Genomic DNA, 27,881 nt, shown 5'->3' with positions numbered 1-27,881 from the left:
GACATGATCTCAAAGCTTTAAAGTGGTCAGGAATCAATCTGTTGGAATGTTATAGGAAACATCCTATCAGACTCCCTCCTTGTGTAGCCAGTGTTACCTAAGGGATATGGTGGTGGTCCTATGTATATTGTGTTTGGAAGAGAAAGGCTGTGACATCATGTCACCTAGAGCTTACAATTAGTTTCAAAAGGAATTCTGACATATTTTGCAGAAAATAATTTAACATGGCAATTTGGAAATATTTCCTTCTTATAACTTTTATGTTACATATCATTTTAATTTCATTGTTCCTTCTCCAAGTGCCGTTTTACTTGATAATGCGTTGAATCTTGTGATGGAGCTGTCCTGAACTGTCTTTGTTGGAGAAACTCTGGATGCAAAGTATGCTTCTTTTTTTCCCCAAGCTGAATATTATGGGGCTCTAAATTTATATTTTATTGGCAATCGAGGTTGTAAAGAAAACAATCCAAAGCCATGAAAGACAAGTTTTCTATAAATGAATTTGCAGAAGGTATTGTGCAAGTTTCTAGCATCTACTTGTGCATGGGGGTCCGTGAATTCACAGATATAAATAACTTCAAAGAGCCTAGCCAATATGGGATACTGAGAGAGACAAAAGGAATACTGAACAAAACCCCATGAACCCCGTGCGGAGGGGCTTATAGATGCCCAGTATTAAACCTGGAGACATAAGAACCTATTCCAAAATTTCTTCAAAAATTAAAGAGGAATGTTTCTGACACGTTACCTCAGGAATGAAACTTAAGGATGTTCTAATGAAAGAAGCCAGGTGTAAATGTTTCTTACTGCATGATTACTTTTGGATAAAAATTTCTAGATTAGGAAAAACCACAGGGAAAGATTAGTGGTGTCAGGCAGCAGAGGAGGAAGAAATGGGGCATAGCGGCTTAATGGAGACCATTTTTCTTTGCAGGATGATAAAGATGTCCTGAACTGTGTACTGATAGATACACAACACTGGGAAGATACTGAAAGCCACCAAAGCACACACTCTAAAGTGGGCAATACAGAGAAGTGTTGTAGAACTTAAGTTTTACATCAAGAAAAGGAAAAAAAATACAAATTAAATATATCCAAAGTAAAAAAAAACAAAAACAAAAACAAAACAAAACAAACAAAAAAACCAATACATGAATATAGTGGCTACACACAGCATACCCAGAAGGAAATAACACTCACACATACAAACATTTAAAAAGAAAAAAAAATGTAGCATGGAGAATGCATTTCTCTCTCTCTCTCTCTCTCTGTGTGTGTGTGTGTGTGTGTGNTGTGTGTGTGTGTGTGTGTGTGAGAGAGAGAGAGAGAGAGAGAGAGAGAGAGAGAGAGAGAGAGAGAGAGAGAGAATGTCACACACAGACACACAGATAGAAAGAAGCAGAGTAACAGCCAATACACAGACACAAAGCTTAGGGGTAAATCTATAGTAGAAGATAATAATATCAATATAAGTAAAAAACTACATAAATAGGAAGAATGGACACATCCCTAAAACAGATTTAAGCTATAAACAGATATTTATTAAACTGAGGTGATGCCACAATATACAATATAATATTTCAGTCATTTAATGCACTTAATTCTAGAATAAAAGGATATATAATTGACTGCATTTGGAATTTTGGCTCTGTGGGACCATTGTAAATATAGAAATATTTGTCTTTAATGTCCATGATGTTGCCTTATGAGTAACTCACCAGTACATCCAAACTGCATGAGAAAGAGTGACATTTCCTTAGGAATAATTTAAATAGTTTTCTTTACATAATGTTTGGCCTCACTTTTTATATTACACTTAGTGGTTTTATTATTTCAATTGATCACATTTTCTTAATAAAAGGATGTTATAATGCTGCCATGCTTTGTAAGTTGCTATTAATTTTAATAAGAATTTAATAACTGTGAAAACTTTGGGGAATTTGAAATGAAAGTTTCCAGATGTTCAGGGTAAAGACAACGTGTTTTAGGCAGAATTGGAAACTGGTGATGTTCTCAGATTTAAAAAGGAGCTGAGAATCCTTTTTGCTGGTACCTGCTTTGTGAGTATGGTTCCTATGTGGACACCCTCTGATTTTTTTCCGAATTGCACATATTTTATTTTTTATGGTGGATATTTTGCCTTTTTTTCAGACCATATGTTGTCATATCACCCCTGAGTGTTGTAAGAAAGTTTAAGTTTATGTATCAGCTCAAGAGGAAAAAATAACTGCTCCCTGTAGCAGTTTGACTCCATCTTTTCTTCCCAAGGTTATGCACTTTACTGCATTCTTGAAAGAAGACTTCCCGCAAAGTGTCTCCTTATTATGAATGAGGACCTCTTATTGTTCAGAGGAGTGCTGGATGCCACCTCTTTTCAGCTTTACTTCTTTTATTATCCCCTTTTATCTTGCTCACTTTCATCTTGTGCTTTCTCTTTGCCTTATAAAATGAGTGAGCTGCATGCAAGGAGGGGGGAAGGCCATGACTCAGGTGGTGGCCCACGGGAGCTTCTATAGCGTTGCAGTCCTTTGATGGGGGCTACGAGGTAAAACACAAAGGTGCTGCCATTTTTTGTGGAAGAGATGAAAGCACATTTAAGTCTAATAAATATGTCCAATTAAAGACAATTAACATTAATGCTTGAGATCTTGTCATAGTTGATGAGTTGTGGGATAAACATCAACAATAGGAAACGGAAGAAGCTCAACAGATTCTACATGTTTTGATGATATAAGAAAAATGACTTTGCTTTGGTGAATCTATTTTAATTCAAAAGGCTATGTTAGGCCATGAAATTACTGATGTGGACATGTTTATTGAATGAGTGGAGAGGAAATTGGTTTCTCATTGGCTTCTAAATAAAAGCAATTCCCACTTAATAGTGGGGTGTATAAAGCAGTTGTAGTGGCACCCAGATCATCCGCTGTCATGTGTTGTTGTTCATTGGCTTTGCTGTTCCATTGGTGGTGGTGGTGGGGTGACATCCTCGATCAACCACTTCTGCCTTCTCTTTCTTTCTTTCTTTCTTTCTTCAGCACTTTTGATACTGGTTTTCCTTCTGACTTTCTAAGTGTTTTCTGATATTTTAAAATTTGGTTCTTAAAGGTAGGTCTTCTATTCTTGCTTTGAGTACTGTTTTTTGGCTTGTACTCTCACAGACCAATATGATTAATTGTTAAAAATACAGACATATATATTTAAGATGTTTAACTTCAAAGGATCATTCTTTATACATAGTTTTACCTGAACATACCCATATTTATGACCTCAGAACTTCCTGAAGTTCGTATTTCTTATGAATTTCTTTGTCTTGGAGATTTCTTAAGGAACTTAATATCATATATATTAAATATGGTCTATTTATGATGAAAACATCCTAAATATATAGTTGCTTGTTTAGACTATAGGTTCTGTATTCATGGGTTCAATCAAGTATGAAAAAAATATTTCAACAAAAATTGTGTCTCTGTTATATGTGTACAACCTTTTATTTATAATCATTCCCTAAACAATTTAGTATAACAGACATTACCACAGCATTTGTATTGTACCATATGTTGTAAATAATGCAGACATAATTTAAACTTAATTGTACAGGAAAATGTACACCTGTTAAAAGGAAATATCATATTTTATTTTAAAGGATTTAAGGTTCCTAATATTTTAGAGTTTGATAGGGGGCACTTAGCCAAATCTCCTGAGAATAGCAAGGGATGATTATATTAAACTTCAATTTCTGCTTTGTTATAATAATTTATTTTAAGTTTTTCATTTTTCTTTTATCTTTTACATCTGTGTTACCTCTTTTGTTGTTGTTGTTCTTTGTTTGTTTGTTTTGTTTTGTTTTTTTCTTTTCTTGAGGCAGGGTTTCTCTGTCTGTCTGTCCTGGAACTCTTTGTAGACAAGGTAGACCATAAACCCAGAGATCTGCTGCCTCTGCCTCCCAAAGACTGCCTCACCACTGTCCTGTGCCTATAGTTTTTTGTTAGTTTGTTTTTGTTTTTTATTTAATTTTTTTGCTATGTTGTACATTTGAATCAAAACTCATTGCTAAACTAGAGCAACACTTATCTGATGTTTAGCTAAAAAGCATGTGAATTTATAGTCTATAGACACATACATACATATATACACATACATACCCACATATAAACACACATATATAATATACATACACACATATACACATACATATATACACACACACATACATACACACATATACATACACACACACACACACACACACACACACACACACACACACACACACACACATTCTCACACATTTCCTTGCCACTCTTCCATCCAGAGATTCAATCTTTATGACTTATCTTTATGATGTTTCAGTTTCTCAAGGATATTTCATAGGTTTTTCCCCTCCTTATCAGACTTCATGAGACTTCTATTTTCCATTGTTTAAGATCTAGATTAAACTTACCGTTTGTTATTTTTTCTAGCCTCTCCCATCCCCAAAAGATTATTAAAATATCACAGTAATTTTGATTTACATAAATGTCTTCATATCTCATTTTATATCCTTTATGAGTCCTATAAACTTCTTAATTTTCCTACACTTATTAGGATAAACTGCTTGTCATGGTGACACATACTAATAAATCTAGAAATTGGGCAGTAGAGGCAGGAAAAGCATGGCTTTGAGGCCAGATGGACTACATGGTATCCTGTCAATCCCCCCACAACAATGATAATAATATTAGTTTCACTGGAGGGTTTGGATAACTAAGGTACAAAGCCATAGCATTATGAATAAGAACTCTAGGAGTTGCATGCTGGCTGGGATTTCAGAGAAAAGATCAGATCTTAAGATCAAGGTGAGACCTGATGCTTGTTTAAATGAGAATGTTTGAGGGAATAGTGGAAAGAACATTGATGATTGGATTCTATGAAAGATCAGTGTTTCGAGGTGTGAAAGGAAAGGAAAATGTAAGAGATTTTGATATGATCAAGTGGATAGAGCAGTCACTAACAAAAGCAGGAAGACTGCCCAATCAGTGTATCTGAGCATATGTGGTAATTAGGAATTGAGTGTTGCCATGCTAATTTTCAGCTATTGTTCTGTTGTGCCATAAAGCATGAACCTCCAAAGGCCAACCAGGAGCCAACTCCGAAGTAATTACATAAGGGTCTTTATTTATAAGCTCAAGCTTGGGCCACACCGAGGTCTTTGATGCAACAGAATCAGAAGGAGAAGTCCCAAGTTCAATTTCAATCAGGTATTTATAGAGGCAAGAATGGAGGATCTAGCCTGGTACACATTTGATTGGGGGTCCATTATGGCCTTTAATATAACTGGCTGGTGCTGAGAGCCAAACCATAAACTTAACTTTTGTTTTTCTTTTGATTGGTGGTTGGTTGTTAGAAAGTGAAGCGTCAGGGGCAGACTTGTAACCTGGAGGTGCAAATTTGTTGGGGAGTTACATGGAAACTGGTGTTATACCCCAGTCTTATTGGAGGTGGTAGCCTGGAAACTGGTGCTAGGTAACAACCCACTAGCTAAGAGTTTGACCTTATGTCAGGTTCTCTAAGATGGAGTCTGAACCCAAGATCTGGTCTCTCAATTCAACGTCCAAGTGGAAAGATTGAATTAGTAGATAAATATATCAGTTGAAAGTTGAAAGAAGAGAAATAAAACCTGATACATTTGGGATTAGTATAATAAAGGTACTTAAAACTAAGTTAAGAAAATATCTAGGAATATGTATATGTGAAGAGGAAAGGCCTAAGGCTCAGAGAGGGCAATAATGGGGGATACTGAAATGAGGTGCATCCAAAAAGAGAGGAGAGATGAGGTAGACAATGATACTGGTGACACAGAGAAAACTTACAGTCAGAAGTCACATATGTCAAATGTATTAATATATCATGAGAAGCAACTCAACCACAATTTTAAACAAAGCCCAACACTAATTCACTCACTCACTCACTCACTCACTCACTCACTCACTCACTCACTAACTCACTCACTCACTCACTCACCCACTCATCCATCCATTCATCCATCCATCCATCCATCCATCCATCCATCCATCCATCCATCCATCCATCCATCCATATTTTATTCCAACAATACACCTGAGAAACTTAATATGGGAATTTTGAATAAAATGTAGGGAAAAAAGCAATAAATACATGAAGAACCACTAGTTAATATAAAAGCACATGAGTATTGATGCCTGTTTCTTAGTTTTTAGAGAAATCTTTGTCAAAGGATGACACACATGGAAATCATGTTTATCCTTGCTATATGTGGGAAGACTTAACCAGCACATTTTCTGCAGTAAGAAGAAAGCTATTACTTCAAACCCTTAAGATGTAGTTTCTCTCTGAAGCTTTAGTGAGAGTTCCTTCAAAAAAATTAATTGGTGAGGAAAAGAAGTCAAAGGAAGTATGTTTGACATGACTACACAGTAGAGTGGATTTGAGTAGCATCCGATGTTCACTGGCACTGTGTGAACATGCATACATAATGACATTTTCAAAAGGTTAATGCATGGATTATGTAAGCATGGCTTACTTTAAAGCTGTGCAAACTCACTGAGAGATCTAAAAGGAAGTCAGCCTCCCTCCCCTAATATAAAATCTAAAGACTCTAATATAAACTGTTGAAATACAAGGAAAATATATTTAAAATTCTAAACAATGGTCAGTAGAATTCCTTAAAAAAAAATCATAGTAAGTGCTGAATCTACTATGGTTAATCGAGTTGAAACTTAAAATAAGCAAATATTTAAAAATAGGCAACACATTTAAATAGTTCTAAAATCAAATACAGAAAAGGAAAGACTTTGTCTCAACTCTCTCCTCTGGTCTTCTTTTAGCTCAAGAGGCAATTAAAATTGTTAACTAAAAAACAAAAGTGGATGCTCACAGTCAGCTATTGGATGGATCACAGGGCCCCCAATGGAGGAGCTAGAGAAAGTACCCAAGGAGCTAAAGGGATCTGCAACCCTATAGGTGGAACAACATTATCAACTAACCGGTACCCCCAAGAGCTCGTGTCTCTAGCTGCATATGAATCAGAAGATGGCCTAGTTGGCCATCAGTGGAAAGAAAGGCCCGTTGGTCTTGCAAACCTTATATGCCCGAGTACAGGGGAATGCCAGGGCCAAGAAGTGGGAGTGGGTGGGGGAGGGCATGGGAGACTTTTGGGATAGCATTGGAAATGTAAATGAAGAAAATACCTAATTTAAAAAAATAAAAAAAAGATGAACCAAGAGAAAAAAATGTTTTTTTTTATTGAGACCCACAACCACATAATGTGCAGACAAAGAGTGGTTTTGTAGTACTCAGACCTAAATGGGATGTCTATGTTAAACCCCTCCATTCAAGGCTCAGGGATCTAGGAGGAAGAGAAGGTGGAAGAACTGTAAGAGTGAGATATGGTATAAGACAACAAGGAAAGAACATTTTCCAGAAGCAACAGGGCTGATGCATATATGACTACAGATGCCCTAACAGGTTCTGGTCTCTGTGACAAGTTCAAGACAGATAAAATTCTAGAGAGGAGAATGAGAACTGGGCACAACGTCCCACCCCTAACCAAGAAGCTATGTGTAGTTGATATCTGCTGAAAGGGGTAAATTTAGTTTTCACCAATGGAGTGATACTGGATGTATTAGCCGCACTACAGGGCAGACCCCATATTCAGGAGTAGTTGACCAACACAGAACAGACCATGTTTTGTTTTTTTTTTTTAATGTGTTGTTCTGTTTTGTTTTTTACTGTTGTTATTGTTATAGTTTGTTGTTGTTTTTTTTTTCCTTTTTTTGATTGTTGTTCAGAGAGAAAGAAATGTGACATTGAGTGGGTAAGGAGAGGTGTGGAGGATCTTGAAGAACTTGGGAAAGAAGAAAAGAATACATATATATGTATGTATATATATTTGAATAATAGAATAAAACATATAATAGAGCATATGTTTTAAAGTAATGTTATTTGTGGAGGGTTAGTGTTTTAAATTAACGTTATTTGTTGAGGGACTTCTGTATGCAAGATAAAATACTGGATCTTAATGTTTTCCTTGAAGAAATTTAACAATATTTTATCCTGGTTTGTAGATGATTTTAAGTCCTGTGCTTATATTACATAAAGGAGAGAGCTGCAGGGGTGGTACACCATGTTGTTGTGAATGTACAGGGCAGAAAAGAACCTTCTTGTAAGGAGAACTAAAACCTTAAAGGAGAAGTGGCCAGAGAGATGGCTTTATATTACTCTATAGCCAGTTAACTATCAGTTAGATATGATTGCTGAGAGCATAAGGAAGCAAAATCAGGATATTGGTGCAATGAGCAAAGCAAGAAAGGATACTAAGCATGACTTCTCTGAACAGGCATAGGGGAGGAAATCCGTTCTGTTTCAGATGAATTCAGCCTCAGCCAAAGACTGATAAAGATGGCTAAGGTGACACATCCTATTCTCTGCCATTCTTGGCCTTGCTTAGTGGATTCGTGCATTGCTTGTGGTAGTGAGCATGGTTGTGAATGGTCTCTCACTACTAGGAATGAATACCTATGGTCACTGCTAAATGCCTAGTCTGTTCAAAACAGAGATCCACACTCAGTGCTCAATATGGCCACATTTTCTGTGGTAGCTAGCCAACCAACTCTAGCAGATTGGTTATGTTGGATCACTTCCCTCCTGGATAGAGTCAGAATTTGTTCTCTGTGAGATAGCTATCTCAGGGATATAAATTTGCCACTACTTTTCTCATTTTTTTCAACACCAACATATGTGGCTCTAAAAGCCACTTAGTTACTGTGAAGGCCTTCCCCACATTATTATTATTATTATTATTTGACTCTCTTTACAACACTTTTTGAGGTAGGTCAAATTTTGCAGAATTCATTGATTGTATTAATGTTCTCTATCATTTTGAGACATCTAGTTTGATAGGTTATAGAATTCCATTTTGGATATTCAGTTTAAATACTCATTTGGACACCATCTTTTAGGTTGAGATAGTGGCTGAAAAGAAGTAATATAGACACTAAATCAGTATACGATAGTAATTCCTTAATAGTATTTACAAGTGTGAAAATAAGAGCACAATATTGGAGGGAAACTGTGTCCATGCATGTGAATAAACATGTTCATATTTATGCATGTGTATGCTTTTACAAACATATATAAGTGGGTGCTCATGTGTTGCGGGGAGTGGAGGCCAGAGAACCACATTGGCTATCCTTCCACAGGCACTGGTCATCTATTTCCAGTGTCTTAATTTTAAATAATTCTTACTGTCTGACAGCTTCATAGTTTATGTAATGATAGTCAGAATAACTAATGTTTGCAACATCCCAGGAGTAAAATTAGGGTCACTCCACTTATCAAGGTGCCTGCTTAACAGGGGATTATATATGATATTGGTAGTAAAGACTATGAAGGATAGCACCTACAGGGTGCTTTATTTCATAATTGTATGAAATACAATTGTATTTCACTGTAACAATTTTACAATTACATGATCCCATTAGTTTGGTTTAAACCAGTTATTGCATATTTTATCATTTTTCTTTCCTTCTTCCACTATGCTATATGATCTACAAATGTTATAATAACTAAATCCATATGTTATAACTAAATCCATCTTGGTATTTAAGCTTAGAATACTTGGGAGGAGTGTGGCAGCTAAAAGAGAATGGAATATGATGGGGAGGTACATAAAGTGATTTATTATTATTATTATTATTATTATTATTATTTTCATTTTTATTATTAATAATTATTGTGAGGAGAGGGCTAGATTTTTGGCCATATGAAAAACATCAGTACAATGTTTACTAGAACACATGATTTTGATATTGCTTAACTGGGAAGTTTCTTGTGACTAAAAGATATATGGTATCCAATTAATGAGAGAAGGGTTGCAGTGATTTTGTTGTGTGTCAACTTAGCTACATGGAGCTAATTTTCCAGAATCACTTTCACACTGTGTGGTCCAGTGTTAGTATTGTCAGTAAGAGAAATTTGCTTGACATTAGGATATAAAGGAGAAGCGGTCGGCAGGCTTACACACAGAAGGTTGCTGCAGTAGTATATACAACTGTACTCCTTGCTCAGAGTTGTAGATATCCAGGGTCACTTCCAAGTTCTTTTGGGTCTTCTTCTCTCCTTCTTAAAATCATGGGTTCACAGTTCATTGTTCAGCAGACCTTCAGGAAAATTGAGTAACTGGAGTTAGAAGCTAGAGGATTGGATGAGATATGAGACCAAAGTCGCTTGCTATGAAAGACAGATGTGGGTTCATGTATCCCTGCGGATTTAATCTCATCTTCATGAATTCCACCTTGCCCTTTCTTTCTCTCTGTTCATATTAATCTTTCCTTCCTGATTGCTGGCATAGTTTAGAAGTAAAAGGTGACTTGAAGGCAAAGAAATCTTGCAATAAAATCTTTTATTACATATAGAAGACCTGCTGCTTTGATGGAACATAATTGATAGTCTTTTCATATGTATGTGTATATGTGTAAAATAAACTGTAATGCAATGTGCAAACAGATATAACACATTTTATCATATTGAGGGTTCTTTTTTTTAATCTCTCTATCTACACACATTTAAATTTCTTAGTTTCTTCAGATACATATTTATATCATTTATATATATATATATATATACATGCACACATAAAAGAAAGATAAATACATTAAAAATGGAGGGTGATGTTTCATTCTCTGAAGTTTCTGAGGACCTTAAGAAAGAATGGAATTTATGTTAGCCTGATAAAGGGATTAAAAGAGACACACAAAAGGTGCAATCTATTTCTTATTTAATGACTGTCACTGCCAGGTATTAGGACCAAGAGAGACAAGACACATGCACTTAATGTTTTGGGACTCAGTCTAGCCAATGATTCATATTGCCACTTTGATGCATTTCACCTAGTGAAGGACCCTGAATATGGTGCATATATTCCTCTGATTATAACTGAGTGATCCTTAGGTAACCAGATGAATGTTAAATTTTAAAATGGTTTCTGAATATGGCAATGTTTCTCAAGATAATATTAACAATGCGCAAGGTAGGGTCGCTGGGCATTTGGTGCCTTACCCTTGGTTCCCATCTCCCTCCCTCTGCCAGCTGCTCTCTGCCGGCTGCCTACTCTGTTTTCCTGACACAGCTGTTGCTTAGGCCACCAGTGATCTATCTGCCAGATCTCATCTGTACATATTGGTCCTGATTTTATTCCCCAATACTTTGTTGCTTGATATTATAGTCATTTCTATCTTACATTCTTTCAGCTTCTGACATTACTCCTGGTTCCCCCTGATTTCTCTTCATATCCATTTTTTTGCATTTAATATTTGTTAGGAACACCAGCCAATATTGGAAATGATCCTAATGTCAGTATATTATATCTTCTATCTATCATTCTGTACATATATTTAGAAGGGGATCCCTAAGCTAGTAATTTGTTGACTTCATTTGTGCTTTGTTCTCTCTGATTCAATTTGACTGTAGCTGCCATATTTATTCTATAAGTCTAAGGTTTTTCCATGATGAAACCATTTTTTCACACCTTCCTGCTGTATTGTCTTTCTCTAGTTCATCTTTGTGCCTACCAGACATATGTTTTCTAAATGAAAACCTGAAAACTCTTCTCCTGCCTTGCCTAGGATGTGAAGAGAAGTTCAACTTTCTTCTAAGCAGCAAGGGAAGTCCAGGATGCTTTGATATCTGGCTTCTCTAAAGTTTCAGATTCTCTAAATGCGCCTACTTCTCTTGCAATATCAAATGACTCAAACTTTCTCTCACTGTATCTGCAGTCATTTTATTTCCTTAAAAAAACTTCTGTCTTCAGCTACTCGCCCAAGAATTGTCCATGCCTCCACAGTACTTTTACTGTCTCTATCAGTTCAATCTTTTATCCAGTCTAATCTGGCTCAGTACCTAAGGTGTGCAGACCTGTTATCTTCCTCTTTTTCCTAGCTATTAATACTTCCGCCCCTATGCTTCCCTCCCCAATATTTATCTGTGCACCAAATAGTACTGTGTATTTACTGTCACACAATGAAATTTGGTTCAAGTTATATTGTCTATAGTTAACATTATATGCATATGTTCAATGACAATGAGCTGTATCATAACTAATTGATTGTTCATTTGTCTCTCTCATTAAACTTTGAGCCTGTGATATCAGAAACTATGCATTCATTTGTATAGTGTATGTGTTTTCATGTGCATATAATCATATTGGTCTCTGTGAATTCTGTTACCTTATAGTTTTGTGATGCATTTTTTCTGGGTAGTAATGATTTAAAATCAGAAAAGCTAATGGGATGAATTATTATATTTCTGAGTCATATCTATAAAAGAAAATAAAAGCGAGTTATTATTGCTTTGAACATTTCATAATGATCTGGGAGATTCGAACTAGGAGAGAATGTTTTATAAATGCCAAAGCTTTTTGTTTTGTTTTATTTTGTTTTAGTTTATTTCCTGTAAAGAGAAGGTTGGTCCAAGCAGCTTTAAAGATATGTTCGTGGAATGGATACATGGCAGTTGGGCTCCAGGGATGAGCTGAGCCATTTCATCAGTCTTCCTGCACATCCTCGTCCTGCCTTTCACTGTTTCTTGTGCTGCCACTCATGTCTTCAGGCTTCTTTTATAGATGCTGTCATTTTCAGTACTGAGAATCGAGTTATCTCTGTTGGAGGGGGGGGGGGCACAGTGTACCAGAAGGAGAGTTCACAGTCCAGCTATAGAGATGACTGTCAGAGAACACTTATATCTAGCTGCTGTTTTTCACACCCCTTCCTTGAGGTCATGTCTAGTATCCTTTGTGTCTCTACTTGGTTTTGTTCTCAAATCCATTTTTTTTTTTTTTTGCCTATGACCAGGTACAATTTGTACACAGTTTTCTACTATAGTTTAAAGGCATTGCTTCTTAGATAGGCTTGGTGATTTTTTTTTCCTTTTTTTTTTTTTTGTATGAAGTGGTCCTTCTCTACATATTTCTTCAGTTTCAATCATAAAATGTTATTAATTCTATTTTCAATTTCCCATTCCTAGACATATTCCTTTCATTGAAGGTCATCTCATTGATCATTTGGTCAAACTATTATCATCTAATTACTCCTGGTCTGACTTTCTAGAACAATGTAGGAGGATAGTTAACAATAATCTTGGATATTAAGACACTGACCTACTTGACAGCATGATTGAAATACACATTCCTGTTTTGTCAATGTGATGATATCAGAATCTGTGAATACAAGTAAGTTAAAAAAATTCATCAATTAATCAATAAATTAACATGGCAAGCTAATATATATATATATATTGTTAATTGAGGTAAAATGAACTAAGATTGTCATTAGTTTAGACTGTTGTGTGTCTTAGGAGTCTTTTTAGCATTTACACATTTTCTTTTATTTCCAGGACTGTCAAGAAAATTAATATTAAATTGTTTCCAAAACTTTCTGTCCAATGACATTTGTTGCTCTGTGGTTTGCTACAGGGAGAAAATGGAAGAGATTGTTGTTTTAAACTATTGGAAACCATTAGTGGAAATTCTGTCTCTCTTTTGTTCTATTTTTAAGTGTTTGGCGCTCAGAACATAGGAAATAATCACAGGATTCTTGTTGAATGAGTTGTACGTTGGTTTTTTTGTTGTGGACGATTGGACAATCATTAAAGATGATGCATCCCATGGTGTTTGGCATCATAGAAAAGAAAAACGTGTATTATTAAATGATAACGCAGCAGCTTTGCCTCTGTGTAGGTCATGCTATCTGAGAAAAGACACAATAAAATCTCAAGTGTGTTTATTCTGTGAGATAGAATAACAGGTGGTATTTCTCATTAGTTTTCTTTTCAGCCTTTTAAAAAAAGTTTTTCTTAAAATTACATTTATTCTTTTAGCTCACAAGTTTTAGTGTGTTTTTATCATATTTTCTCTGATGTTTTCTGACTTGTACCCAAAGAAAGAAAGTACAAAGTGAAGGGAAGCACTCTACATTGAATTCCACAGTGCAGTAGGTATAATTTAATATATACATATATGTATATGTATGTTTATGTGTATATGTATATAAACATAGACTCTTCTCAATTTTATAGAGTAGGAGACATCCCACACACGGAGTTACTTATGTAGGATAACACAATTACACAGCAGGGATTTGACTGCCATTCATTACAACCCAAGAGCACATTTCCTGAGACACTAATCTGCAATGGCGCTCTGACTAGCTTTGCTTGATTATGCCCTTCACTGAAACTATATATTCATTTGACACTGACATGAATTACCTGTCTAAATTCTAACTGCTTTGCACAATTGTAGTTTGTGTTCTTAACTAGTTAAAGAGGTTGTTTGAGACAAAGCCGTATGTCATGTTCCTGGTGCATATTATTTCAGTGTATAGCATGCCTCTTGCTTATTTCTTTAAGGAAACTCTTCTGAATCCAGACACTAATCATGTGGGTGTATGCATATATATATATATATATATATATATATATATATATATATATATATATATGCGTGCACGTGCACACACACACACACACACACACACACACACACACACACACAAATTCATCTCCAGACTCCTTGCAAACATTATTCTGTTTTATGGTTTCATGAGTTTGAATAGTTGATATACTTTAAGGAGAGTCAGATATATGTCTTCTGTCATGAGACTTTTTCACTTTGAATGATAATTTCATGTCATCATGTTCATGATATCAGTTTCATGATGCTTAGATTATTTCCACTTCTTACTTGTTGCTTTTTTAAAAAAAGTACCAGTGAACTTGGAAATGTGAATGTCCCTTTCTGATATCAATTTATATATTTTTGAATAAACTCTCTGACAAGAGATTTCTGTATTCATTATAATAACATTTTTCTTTCTTTTTGAATACAAAGGTTTCCTTGACATCACCACAAACATTTATCATCATTACATTTTTGTTTCTGAATAATGGACATCCTCATGTGACAGAATGGTTCATTTTAAATTTGACTTGCCTTTTTTTTTCCCCGTGATCATTAGCAATACAAGAGCTCTTGGGCTCCTGTATGTCATTTTGGAGAAATGTCTTAAGTCCTTTTGCTACTTTTTAAATGAGCGATTTTTGTTGTCTTAGACCTGATTTGTTGTTTTAGGTTTTAGAAATTAATCACTTACCAAGGTGTATAGCTTGTGACTATTTTTTACTATTCTGCATTTGTGTTTCTGTCAGTAATTTCCCTTATTCTACAACTTTTTAGTTTATAATCCACTGTCCATTTTTTCTTGTATATTTGACATCATATAAAAATGAGTAAATAGGCGATATTATAAAGATGTTTTTATACCACTGGTTTGTTTATGGTTTGAGGAATTTCACAGGTCATTATCCATTTGAATTACCTATTGTACACAGGGTAAGGTGCCAGATCAATTTATTGCAGGCACCTATTTATTGGGGGGACTGTCTTCTCCCCCATTTGTAACTTTAACTCATTTGAAAACAGTTTAACTATGCAGGCATGGATTGAACTTCAGGCTCTCTATTCCATACCACTGGGATCTATGTCTACCATTGTGTTAACAGCACACTTATTATTTTTTAAGCTTGAATTAAAATTTGCTGAGGAAAGTGTGGGACCATGAAAGGCATCCTGGCTTCTGGTTGAACTAGATTTGAAACCCCAGTGACCTTTCAGGTGACCCCACAGAGGATAACTCTGTAAGCGCTTTGCCACATTCCTGGACACTAGGCTTCTGGCATGAGTCCACAGCTCTCCATAATTCTGTGGTCATCAGTCATGTAAGGGTAATGCCCCACGCCCCTCAACGGGTAGAAAACTTGACCACAGGCCATGTAGCCTCAAGACAGATCTCTATTTTAATGAGGTACCCAAAGGCCTGGAGGCTTAGCCAATAAACTCTCCTTCCCAGACACTCCTTCCTGCAAAAGGCATTTAACTTCAGACCCACCCTGAGAAAGTAGGGTATGGTTTTACTCATCGCCACTCTCCACCATGACAATCAATGCCTTAAAATCATTACTGCCTCTTTTCATTGGGATCTATCATGGGGAGCAATGGAACAGCCCTTCCTCTAAAGAGGTGACTGCTAATCTCCAGCAGAAGGCCTCCCTGTGCTCCCAGCCACGGTTTCCACCAAGCCAAGCTGCCTGCCTAGCAAGCCAAGGACAATCCTCCATGCAGGATACAACCAAAGCTCTCTCCTTTCTCCTTTGGGTCCAGGCTACAGGCCCCTACTCTGTTCTCAGCTCTTCTGCAGCTCCCGGTGTCTGGGTGCCCAAGAGAATAACCAGTTAGACCCAGACTCTGTGCAGGCACAGGGGCCCCCAAGCCAGCTCTGGCAGTCCTCTACTCAGATTGTGCTCCCCAGACCACCGGAGTGGGGTTCCATGGCTTCTCATAGCCTGCCCACCACTAGCTTGGTGTAAACATGGCTTGAGCCCCGAGCCCCAAGCAGATGGGGGGGGGTCACTATTTAACCAGGAAAGGTTTAAATATGCCTCATATTTCTCCTGAAAGAGGTTGTTTTAAATGTGTCATACTATTATTGTATTCCTTCCAGTAATTTTTTACTTGTATGCTCAATAGATTTTTGGAAAAAACCAATATTTTATATAAATTTTATTATTACATTAAAGAGATGTCTTAAAAATTGCAAAGGGTCAGAGAGATGACTCAGAGGTTAAGAGCAAGAACTATTTTTCTGGAGATTGGAGCTCAATTTCTACCTACTCACCTACACTGGTATCTCACAACCACTTGAAATTCAAGCTCCAGAGTGTCTGACATCTCTGGCCTCTACAAGCACTCACATTCACACACACACTCACATATACACTCACATATACACTCATACACACTCACACATACACTCATACACACACACCCAGGGGTGCATATGCACACATCTATGCAAACACACAATTAAAAACAATTCTTTAAGAAATTACAAACTTTGTTATTGTTTCTTAAGAACCACATTTATGTCCAAACTTTATATTATTTGCTTAATATAGAATCATGTTTTATTAACCTAAATGTCATTACAACAATCTGAAATCTAAAAGTTTTAGAGAATATTGGCAATTTTTAATATGAAAATGAGTATCATTAATATAATTTAGATTGCAAAATTTATGATTTAAAATAAAAATTTCCTGAACATTGAAGAAAAAAGGAAGTTAAAACTGAACTTTAAGTTAAAAGTTCAAAGTGCTAGATTTGTTATTATTGGTATTTAGAAGAAATGCTAAGCAGTTCAAAAATATAAATTTTCAAAGAGATGAAGTAAGAAAGGAAAGAGAATGCCAGAGAGAAAACTGAAGTGCAACAGACTCTCGATTGTAGAGTGCTTTGATTTATATTTATCTTATATTGTTAGAAAGCAAGATATGTGTATATAAATATGTATATACAAATGTTCCTCTTATAGACTGCCTATGCATGGTCACTTTTATATTTGCCTATTTCCTATGTAAATGTGATATATATCACATTAATATATATATATATATATATATATTTTTTTTTTTTTATATATATATATATTCTTACCAATAGGCTACCCACAGTGTGTTTAAAGAGATTTGAACCCTACATGTATTTATTGAAGCATCTTATATAATTCTTTAACTTGAGGCACTGGTGAAGGCTCAGTTTTGCATTGCACTTCTCAGGTTTCCGAGTTACCCATCCCTACCCTCTCTTGCAGAAGGCTGTATACCAGCCATTGTGTGTCAGCATGACAGATTGTTTATTATGAACCCTAACCACAGGACATCACTTAATATAGCAAAGAGAGAGAGAGAGAGAGAGAGAGAGAGAGAGAGAGAGAGAGAGAGACAGTGTGAGAGAGACTTATAGAAATAGATCAGAAAAAATAGAAAGGTGCAGAGAAACCCCAGGAGGCANAGAGAGAGAGAGAGAGAGAGAGAGAGAGAGAGAGAGAGAGAGAGAGAGAGAGAGAGATTTCTTTAACTTGTTCAACAAAAATAGAAAGGTGCAGAGAAACCCCAGGAGGCACATTGAAACTAAATTAAGAGATAGCTAGAGGGTGTGGCCTGGGAAGATAGGTTGGGGGCATGTTTGGGAGGCAAGCTCAGGTATCTGGAGTCCTGTACAATCATAGTTCTTACTGATCCCATCCTACTATACATAAATTATAAATAAATAAATACCCTTAACATTGTGCTTCCTTGACCCCTGGACCACTTCTTCCCAATTGATTACTTCTTTTGGTTTCTAAAACTCCAATGGGAATTCAGTCATAGTATTTTCCTGTTTCCTTTTTGTTCCATGGCACATTGCCGTCTTCATAGTGAAAGTGTACTATGTTAAACTTTACACACCTTGTGACTGTCGAAGTTCTTTACATGTTTATCTTAGGATTTTACTGCTGTGATCGGATACCATGACCAGGGCACGTCTTATAAAGGGCAGTATCTAATTGGGGTTGGCTTACAGGTTCAGTACAGTGTTGTCAAGGTGGGAGCATGGCAGCATCCAGGCAGGCAGAGTGCAGGCAGAGCTGAGAGTTCTACATCTTCATCTGAAAGCTTCTGGTGGAAGACTAACTTCCCAGGCTGCTAGGAGTAGAATCTTAAAGCCCATGCCCATAGTGACGTGTCTACTCCAACAAAGCCACACCTACTCTAAAAGGGCCACACCTTCTAATAGTTCACTTCTTGGGCCAACCATATACAAACCATACAATGTTGCAGTTGAGAAACAAAATATGTGGTTAATGACTAAACACAACTGGAAGACAGCAGATGCCTACCATGTAATAGTAGCACAGCTTAAACTCTACACACAGTTATAAGTATAAGCACACTGCCTGTGAAGGTTACCCTGAGTTACCAACTTGACTGAACTCAGTTACTGAGAATTGGTAAAGCACACTTCAGTGTGTAATGTATGGGCTAGTGAACTAAAAGAGGGCAAGTCCCACACTGAATGTGTGTGTCACAGCCAAATGGGTCTGGATAAAATAAAAAGGAGTAAGAGGAAGAAGTGTTCATGGATACATTCTTCTTGACCAGATGCCTTCTTTGCTGCTGTTTTGCCCTGTAGTTGGTATTCAGATTTGAACTTTTGAATGACAACTTTTATCGGAGACTCTAGGCCTCCAGCTCCAAGCTGTAGCTATGCCAGTGGTTCCTCTTGTTGCCCTGCTTCTGACTCCTTCGACTGGGCAGCTCCTGGATTTTCTGGCTCCCCATCATGTGGACAGTCATTTTGTGATTGGACAGCTTCTGATAGTGTCAGAATAAACCCCCTCATTTATAGTTATGTGTACATCCTATTGGTTCTGCTCCTCTGGAAAACTCTAATCCACAGTGTGAATAGATGTAATTGTTTCTTAAGGGAAGAAGTGAGCGTTATTAGGGCACACTAATTTTAGAGTTGCCTTTATAACAAAAACGTCTGTAGTCCATGGTGAGGTAATTCTCCTAGCAGGCAGTTTATTTTTTGATTTTTTTTTTGGCATAGAACATAAAAGGGATCTTATCTTCACTCTTAGATCTGTATTTACTCAATTGAAAAGTTACCCCTCCCCAAGGAAGAATTTATATGCTCATCTCATTGCTTTGTAATCAACATTTTAAAACCAGACATGTAGAATTTAGTTCTAGCTTAAAAATGAACATTTCAATTCCAACAGAAATATTAAAATTTTGAAATTATATCATGGAATGGATAATATTGAAAACAATTAAAATGTTATTTGACGTTAAAGGTTACAGTTGTGGAGCTAGGTATATGTATGTTGTAGGTATATTTGATATACAGTCAAGGTGTATGCATACTATAGATACATGTTTATATTTTATAAAAGAAAATAAAGGGCTATATATGTTGCAGTCAATAAATCCATTTTGTAGAGGGCTTTTGTTTTTTGGCATTGTTGTTGTTGTCTCTGTGTTTGATATACAACCCTGTCACTTATTGATGAAGGTACAGGTTGAGACGTTGTTAGGGGATTTCATCATTGTATCCTGTCATGGAGTGGATTTGCACAGATGAGGACAGCCACAGAATCGCTAGATGATTGTAAGGTGGATTCAAGCAAATACATTTAACTTCGATTAACCTTGTTTTCTTTCTCGTACTACTCTGAAATTTCATCTTACATGTAGCTGGTAAGTGATAAGAGTCTTCAGTTTGCCTTCCAGTAAATGTGGCCCTTGTAATTAAATTGCTTGGATGGTTCCTTCTCGTGTTTTTTTTCCTCTCCATAATGCTGATTTAATCGTCTTCAGCATATAGTGTCCTGTTGGCAGGTTTCCCACGTGTGCTTGTAAATGGAAGGTTATATGCTAATGGATGTTGGTTGCAGAACAGGGAGCAAAGGGATGCATATTTCTTACAGCAGAGCTTGTTGCACAGGTTTACAGGATACCATTCACACCCAGTTGCTGCACATCTTACCTGATCACATAAACACCACTGGGCTGAACAGACACAGTCTTTTTCGTGCATGTTCAGGGTTCTGTGGGCTTTGTTTCCTTTCTCGTGCTATCTGTTATCGTTTATATTCATCAGAGTTGCATCTTACAATTGAGTGGACCCTTGCAATCCATAGGTTTAATACTTGTGATTGTGATGACTCACAGGAAACTCATAAAGTTCACAGTCTGGGGTGCTCGCATGTTGATGCTTGTCTTTGCATCCTGTGTCCTTGAGGCCAGTGTGAGAGTTGAGGCACTATCCTGTAAGTGAGCCTCCTTAACTGTGATATGCATCGCTGTGGCTCTGTTTCTCGCAGCTTGTCATCAGGTATGCAGAAACCTTCATTAGAGTTCTTAAGGAGTTATTTAAATGCATCATTACATTCAGCAGATTTATGTGAGAAATTATATGCTGTAGTGACATTTACGCGTGTGGGAGTTTGCAAAGGTCTTTTGACATCTCCCCGGCGAATGCCACAAATCCACGGCATATGCTATATTAACAGACTGTAGTTTGGCCTCTCTCTATTAGGGATTATCTCAAAAGGTACTGGTTTTATAATGAGGATCTGGGAAATGCAGAATCTGGCAAACTGATTGATGATTATTTTCCTTTATAAGACCAAAATGGAAATCACATTGTTGGTGCAATTAAACAGCATTCAGGCATTTCTCTTCCAGTTCAAACAGAGTTTTGTAAATTGAAATGCTGGAAACTAAGGCATCAAAAAGTTTTGCTATCTGTGACTCTACTAGAATTCTTTTTGTGCAATGAACAAATACAGTATGAAGAGGAAAACCTTTATGGGAGCACAGTTAGTGACTTTGTGTAAGACATGGTGCTTCATAACTGTCATATAGCTCAGTGATACCTCTTTCAACCTTAGAAATAATCACGTTATTTTATCATGGCAAGAACATAAAACCTAATCAGCTAACACAATTTTAAGCATACAAGACAGTGTTGTTAATTCTAGGCCAGTGACTCTCAACCTTTAATACAGTTCTTCATGTTGTTGTGACTTCATAGCTGCAGTTTTGTTACCATTATAAATAATAATGCAAATATTTGATATGCATGATGATACAGGATATTCAACCCTCAAAGGGGTCATGACCTGCAAGTTAAGAACCACTACTCTAGGCACAATGCTATAGGGAGATTATTAGTATTCATTTATAACTACAATTTGGTACAATTGTACAGCAATAAACAAAGATTCAGTAAGAAGAAAATGGGAATCTACAGAGGTTTGGCAGAAATTAATATAAAATAAATGAACCCTTCCTGATATATTCCTTTTATTATTTAAGCTATAATTTATTGTGACCAGTCAAATTACTGGTTATACTCATCATTTTTCAGTCTATTTATACTATAATTTCTATACCAGAGTCTTCTTAGCATTTAAAGGTAATAAAAAGTTGTATATGACTTATTCAGTAAGACTTGTTTACTTCCCTTCATACCTTGATCCTGAATGTTATCAAATCATTTGTTTAGTCACTAAGTGTTGATGTATTTGACACAAGCCAAATCCATTAGTGTGATGAGATATGCTCTCTTTAGTTCTACAAAGACAATTATATAGAGCAGAAGTGATGTCGCATATAAAACAGAAGATGTCCCAGATAACTCCAGGTATTAGGAATAACACAGGAAACATTATCAGGGCTTCTTTATAAACCTGCTAAATAGCCTTTATTTAAAAACCTTTATTAGCCTGCTAACTAGACATGAGAGAATAAAACATTATTTTAGGCTAATGTACTTAGAGTATGTAACATAGTAACCTTGTAACATAGTAACCTTGCTAACACACACATATGCTATTAACAAGAAACAGGGAACACATAACCATTCCTTCATAATCCTTGGGAAGGACTCACTCATGCATCTTCTATTGCCTGTATTGAATGGATATGAAACAAGTATGTTGGTTGTAAGTCTGTGAGGTGACTCAGTTTACTGGGAATCTAAGTGTGTTACCTTCATCAAACAGAACTCATGGCGTCTGGGGGGACGTTCCCATCTTCCATATGAACACTGAGAGGAGGTTACATGAAGATTCAATCCAGAAAGAGTGGCCTTGTCAGAAGCATTCTGACTGTACCTTCATTTTGGAATTGATGACAAACTACAAATTGATTACAGAACTGAGAAAATTATTTTCTATTCTTTACATAACCAAACATGCAACATTTTGTTATTGAAGTGTCATAAAACAAATATATGTTTTAAAACATTAAACTCTAGTAAATTTAGCCCAAGCAATGCCCTCCCACAAAAATTCCTGATAAACAATTCACTTTGCTGGTGGTGAAGTAAAATCCCTATAATGTGATATATGCTAAGGAAGAAGTAAAGAGATGTAACTAGAGATAGAAAAGATATTTCACTTTGGTTTCTCCTCAAAAAAGCCCAGTATTTCTGATGGAAGACAAAAGAGATTAAGGTACCAAGATGCCAAATTCCTTGAACATCACTCACCAACAATATATGCAATGTTCGTTTGCTATCTACCTCATATTAAATATAGGATAGTATTCTAAACACAGGCTATATATTAGGGGTGATCAAAGGATAATTACAAAGATACATAAACCATTGATAGTCATAAATGACTTTTGTAGTTCATATTCAATTCAATCTATTATTATCAAAAATTCTTTACCAGAGACTTACCTCACATCATTTGAAGATAATAAAAGGTTATATGTAGTAGAATAAAGTAATTGGAATATTTACAGTCCTCTCAAACTTGACTATATGTGTAACCATATATGCATTCATGGTACCCAGCTATAAACACACACAAGCACACACACACATGCACACATGTACACAGAGAGAGGGGGGGAGAAGAAGAGAGAAGGGAGAGAGAGAGAGAGAGAGAGAGAGAGAGAGAGAGAGAGAGAGAGAGAGAGAGAGAGAGAGAGAGAGAGAGAGAAAGGAAGCGGTACTTTTCACTTACCACATTCTTCCTAAATAAAGAGTATGTTTAACCCACTATTCTCATTAGCTACAAGCAGTGACCCTCTCTGTTCAGGCTTCACACAAGAGAATTGAGAAAGATGAGAGAGTCCAGTGACTCAAGAAGATACCTCTTCCTAGAAACGTGTCATGCTGCTCTTGTGCTTTGTGTTTCTATCTTGGTAAGACAGGGTTCTATTGTGTTAACAAGCCAGTGTGCAAATGTTCTTATGGCACTCCCAAAGCATCAGTAGCGTAAGTCTCCTCCCGTCTGTTTCAGACATATTGCATCACCATGCTGAATCATCTACTTGCAGCTGCAGTTCCTTACTTTTAGAAGACAGTATTGATTTTCCTTGGGCTTTGTTTTCCTGCAGCACTTTGGCTGCTGGGTGGGTAGCTGATATGCCTTCCCTTAACTCATCTTATCTACCTGTGAGTTGCTTGTTGTCAGCTGCACTTGACTTTGGCTCTCTTCCCCTCTTTCTTGTGGTTTTCTGTCTTGCTATCTAGATTCAGAGCAAACATTGCAGTGCCTGTGGCCAGCATTTTTTCTTTTTATCCCCTGTGCTTCTTGTTCCTTTTCAAGTTCTTCATCCTTCTTAATAGAATTTTAAGGTTGATGCAAGAATATGTCCTATTCAACAAGAGCTGTTTCTTCTAGACGTTCACTTGTTCACTTAATGTACCCATTTTTATTTTTCTTCATCCTTTAGGGTCGGCTTACATGTCATTCCTACGATATGCCTCCCCTATTCATCCTAGCTAAGAAATAGTTGTCTCCTCTGCTTTTTAATCTTGCCACCCTGCTGTATCACTGTTAATGTTCTGTGTTGCAGGGATCACTTGTTTCCTTTGCTTACTGTTAATTTCACTAATGAGACTTATCTTGTGACAGTGGTGAAGAAAGACACTCTCTTCTTCCAAGATGAGATGATGCCACTCAGATAAACACTTGCTCATTTCTGACTCTCACACATGGCACTTTCAATCCTATGATTAAATACTATGATTTTGCACAGAACTTGACTTAGCTTATACAGAAGCAGATACATCTCCAACCTTGAAGCTGCATTAGCATCACAGAAGTCTTTCACACTTGCAGCGATGGGGCAGAAGTACTCACCACTATGAATCAGAGCAAGGAGACCCACTCCCGCTTCAGCTGTACATCACTCCTTCATTACTGAGAAAATAAACTTCGTTAATTTATTTCTGAAACACCAATCATTGTGTAATCCCCTAGGTTACCCATCTATTCAGCCACCTGAAAAGATGGTTACTAAAAATATATTCTCGTATCACAAAGGCTCGGAAAATGAGGCCATCTGTCTCCTCTTCATTGAAATTTATAATTTAGTTTAGCATACTAAAGGCTCATAGAAGTTCTGGAGTTTGAAAAATTCATAGCAAGAGAAGAAAAATTGCTTAAATTCATTTAGCCAAACGACTGTGAGCTCGTGTGGTCAGCGAATAAACTGGTTACATGAGAACTTCATTCTATGGTTAAAGGGGGAGGTTTTAATTCTAGATATGAGAGAGAAAAAAGCTAGTGGCATTTGGAAGATTCCAGAGAGAGAATGAGAATACAAACATAGGAGTGTTATATGGAGAATAGTGACTGGAGAAGCTGGTGGTGGGAAGAAGCCTGAACTGGAGGGAGTTTAGGATAGGAGAGAAGGTGAGAAGGTCTAGGGTGCTAGCATGGACTATGATGTTTGTAATGGGTACTTGTGAAACTGAGGGACCCTGGAAGTCAGCATACACTGTGATATATGCTCATAGGCATCCAGGGCAATCATTTGTTCCTTCTACCAGTGATAAGGTACTCATTTGGGTAGAAGTAAACAGTTTCACAAGTCCCAGAGGGATGCTGGAATTCATTGCCAGAAACCCTACTACAGTCCAGGTTGATATCTGGACTATCTTTTGGAGTCTTGGGAAATGGACAGGATAGTTAGTGACAAAACAAAAGTTAGTGATCTGAAAGTCAAATTTTTTAGATTATAATCAAATAAACTAGCTGAATCCAGATTAAAGAGTGGCATGTTAAGATGTACTTACATAGATGATCCTTCAAAAGTATGATGTGTGTTTTGGAGAATACATTTGAGTATGTATGTATGAAACAACACAAACCACAGTAAGTCCCAGCATTTGGGGCTGATGAGCAATGTTTGTGGTTCTGGCTGAGGGATGTGCCCTTGGTCTAGCTTCAGGGCACTACAACAACCTTTTTCCCTTGACCTGAACAAAATCCTCTCTTCTTTTTCTTTTTACTATTCAAATTCCAGGCAACTGTGGGGCTTCAATCAATTGGCAGATTGTAAAATATTGTTGCCCTAGAGCAAGTCACAGGTTCTTACCATGCTTTTCCCATTAGTGACAGGAGACAAGAAAATCTTTAATATGAGCATGTGCTCTGTTTGAACCATGTGTGCACATTATTCTTTTTCCTCCACTTACTATAAGCCTTATTCTCTGATAACCAAGACAAATAGAAGAAAGGAAGGAGGGGAGAAAGAAAGCAATGAAGGATAAAAGTTAATGTGTAGCACACAGTTCATCACTATGAGATGAGCAGAGCAGAGCTAAAATTCTGGACCCTGACCTCAGCTCTATTCTTTTTTTATTTTTATTTTTATTTTTAAAATTTAATGTTATTTTTTATTAGATATTTTCTTTATATACATTTCAAATACTATCCCAAAAGTTCCCTATACCCTCCCTCTGTCCTGTTCCTGTACCCACCCACTCCTACTTCTTGGTCCTGGCAGTCCCCTGTACTGGGGCATATAAAGTTTGCAATACCAAGGGGCCTCTCTTCCCTGTGATGGCCAACTAGACCATCTTCTGCTACAAATGCAGCTAGAGATATGAGCTCTGGGGGTACTGGTTAGTTCATATTGTTGTTCCACCTATAGGGTTTCAGACCCCTTCAGCTCCTTGGGTGCTTTCTCTAGCTTCTCCANTGGGGGCCATGTGTTCCATCTTATAGATGACTGTGAGCACCCACTTCTGTATTTGCCAGGCACTGGCATANCCTCATACAGCTATAACAGGGTCCCTTCAGCAAAATCTTGCTGGCATATGCAATAGTGTCTGGGTTTGGTGGCTGATTATGGGATGGATCTCCGGTTGGGGTAGTCTCTGTATAGTCCATCCTTTCATCTTAGCTCCAAACTTTGTCTCTGTAACTCCTTTCATGGGTATTTTGTTCCCTATTCTAAGGAGTAATGAAGTATCCACCCATTGGCCTTCCCTCTTCTTGATTTTCTTGTGTTTTGCAAATTGTATCTTAGGTGTTCTATATTTCTGGGTTAATAGCCACTTATCAGTGAGTGTATATCTAATGACTTCTTTTATGATTGGTTACCTCACTAAGGATGATATCCTCCAGATAGAACCATTTGTCCAAGAATTTCATAAATCTACTGTTTTTAATAGCTGAGTAGTACTCCATTGTGTAAATGTACCACATTTTCTTATCCATTCTTCTGTTGAGGGACATCTGGGTTCTTTCCAGCTTCTGGCTATTATAAATAAGGCTGCAATGAACATAGTGGAGCATGTGTTCTTATTAAAATTTGGAACATCTTCTGGGTATATGCCCAGAAGAGGAATTGCTGGATCATTTGGTAGTATTATGTGCAATTTTCTGAGAAACCACCAGACTGACTTCCAGAGTGGTTGTACAAGCTTGCAATCCCATCAGCAATGGAGGAATGTTCCTCTTTCTCCACACCCTTGCCAGCATCTGCTGTCACCTGAATTTTTGATCTTAGCCATTCTGACTGGTGTGAGGTGGAATCTCAAGGTTGTTTTGATTTGCATTTCCCTGATGATTAAGGATGTTAAACATTTTTCAGGTGCTTCTCAGCCATTCAATATTCCTCAGTTGAGAATTCTTTGTTTCTCAGCTCTATTCTTAAGTCATTAATAGGGAATATTTTTGATTTAGATAAACATATGAAGAATTTAAATAATTGTTTATTTGATTGATTTTAAAAATTCACTCTGTGTCTTTGAACAAAATGATTTTAATTTTTTTTTTTTGAGACAAGGTTTCTCTGTGTAGTTCTGGCACCAGGATGGTTTTAATGTTTTACAACTAAAAGAGGCAGGGCTAGGAAGGTGGCTTAGTGATTAAGAACACTTTCTACCATTGCAGGGGACACAGGTTCTATGTCCAGCACCCATATGGTTTTGCTCAACAGTCTGTAATCCCAGGGGCAGCAACAAACATTTTTTTTGTGGTCTAGAACTTCTAGACAAATACTTGGTGCACATAAATATATATAGTCAAAGACTAATGCATACAAAATAAAAATAAAAATAAACAAATCTTTAAAAGTTGGAGAGTTACAAACAGATTTATGACAATACTTCTCCGAACTTCAGATGATGGAGGTATTGATATGAGTGCCATGCCACTGACTGCATCCTGTGT

The sequence above is a fragment of the Mus caroli genome, chromosome 5 (assembly GCF_900094665.2).
Source record: "Mus caroli chromosome 5, CAROLI_EIJ_v1.1, whole genome shotgun sequence".
NCBI classification, from domain to species: Eukaryota; Metazoa; Chordata; class Mammalia; order Rodentia; family Muridae; genus Mus; species Mus caroli.
Note: the sequence above shows the minus strand (reverse complement) of the source record.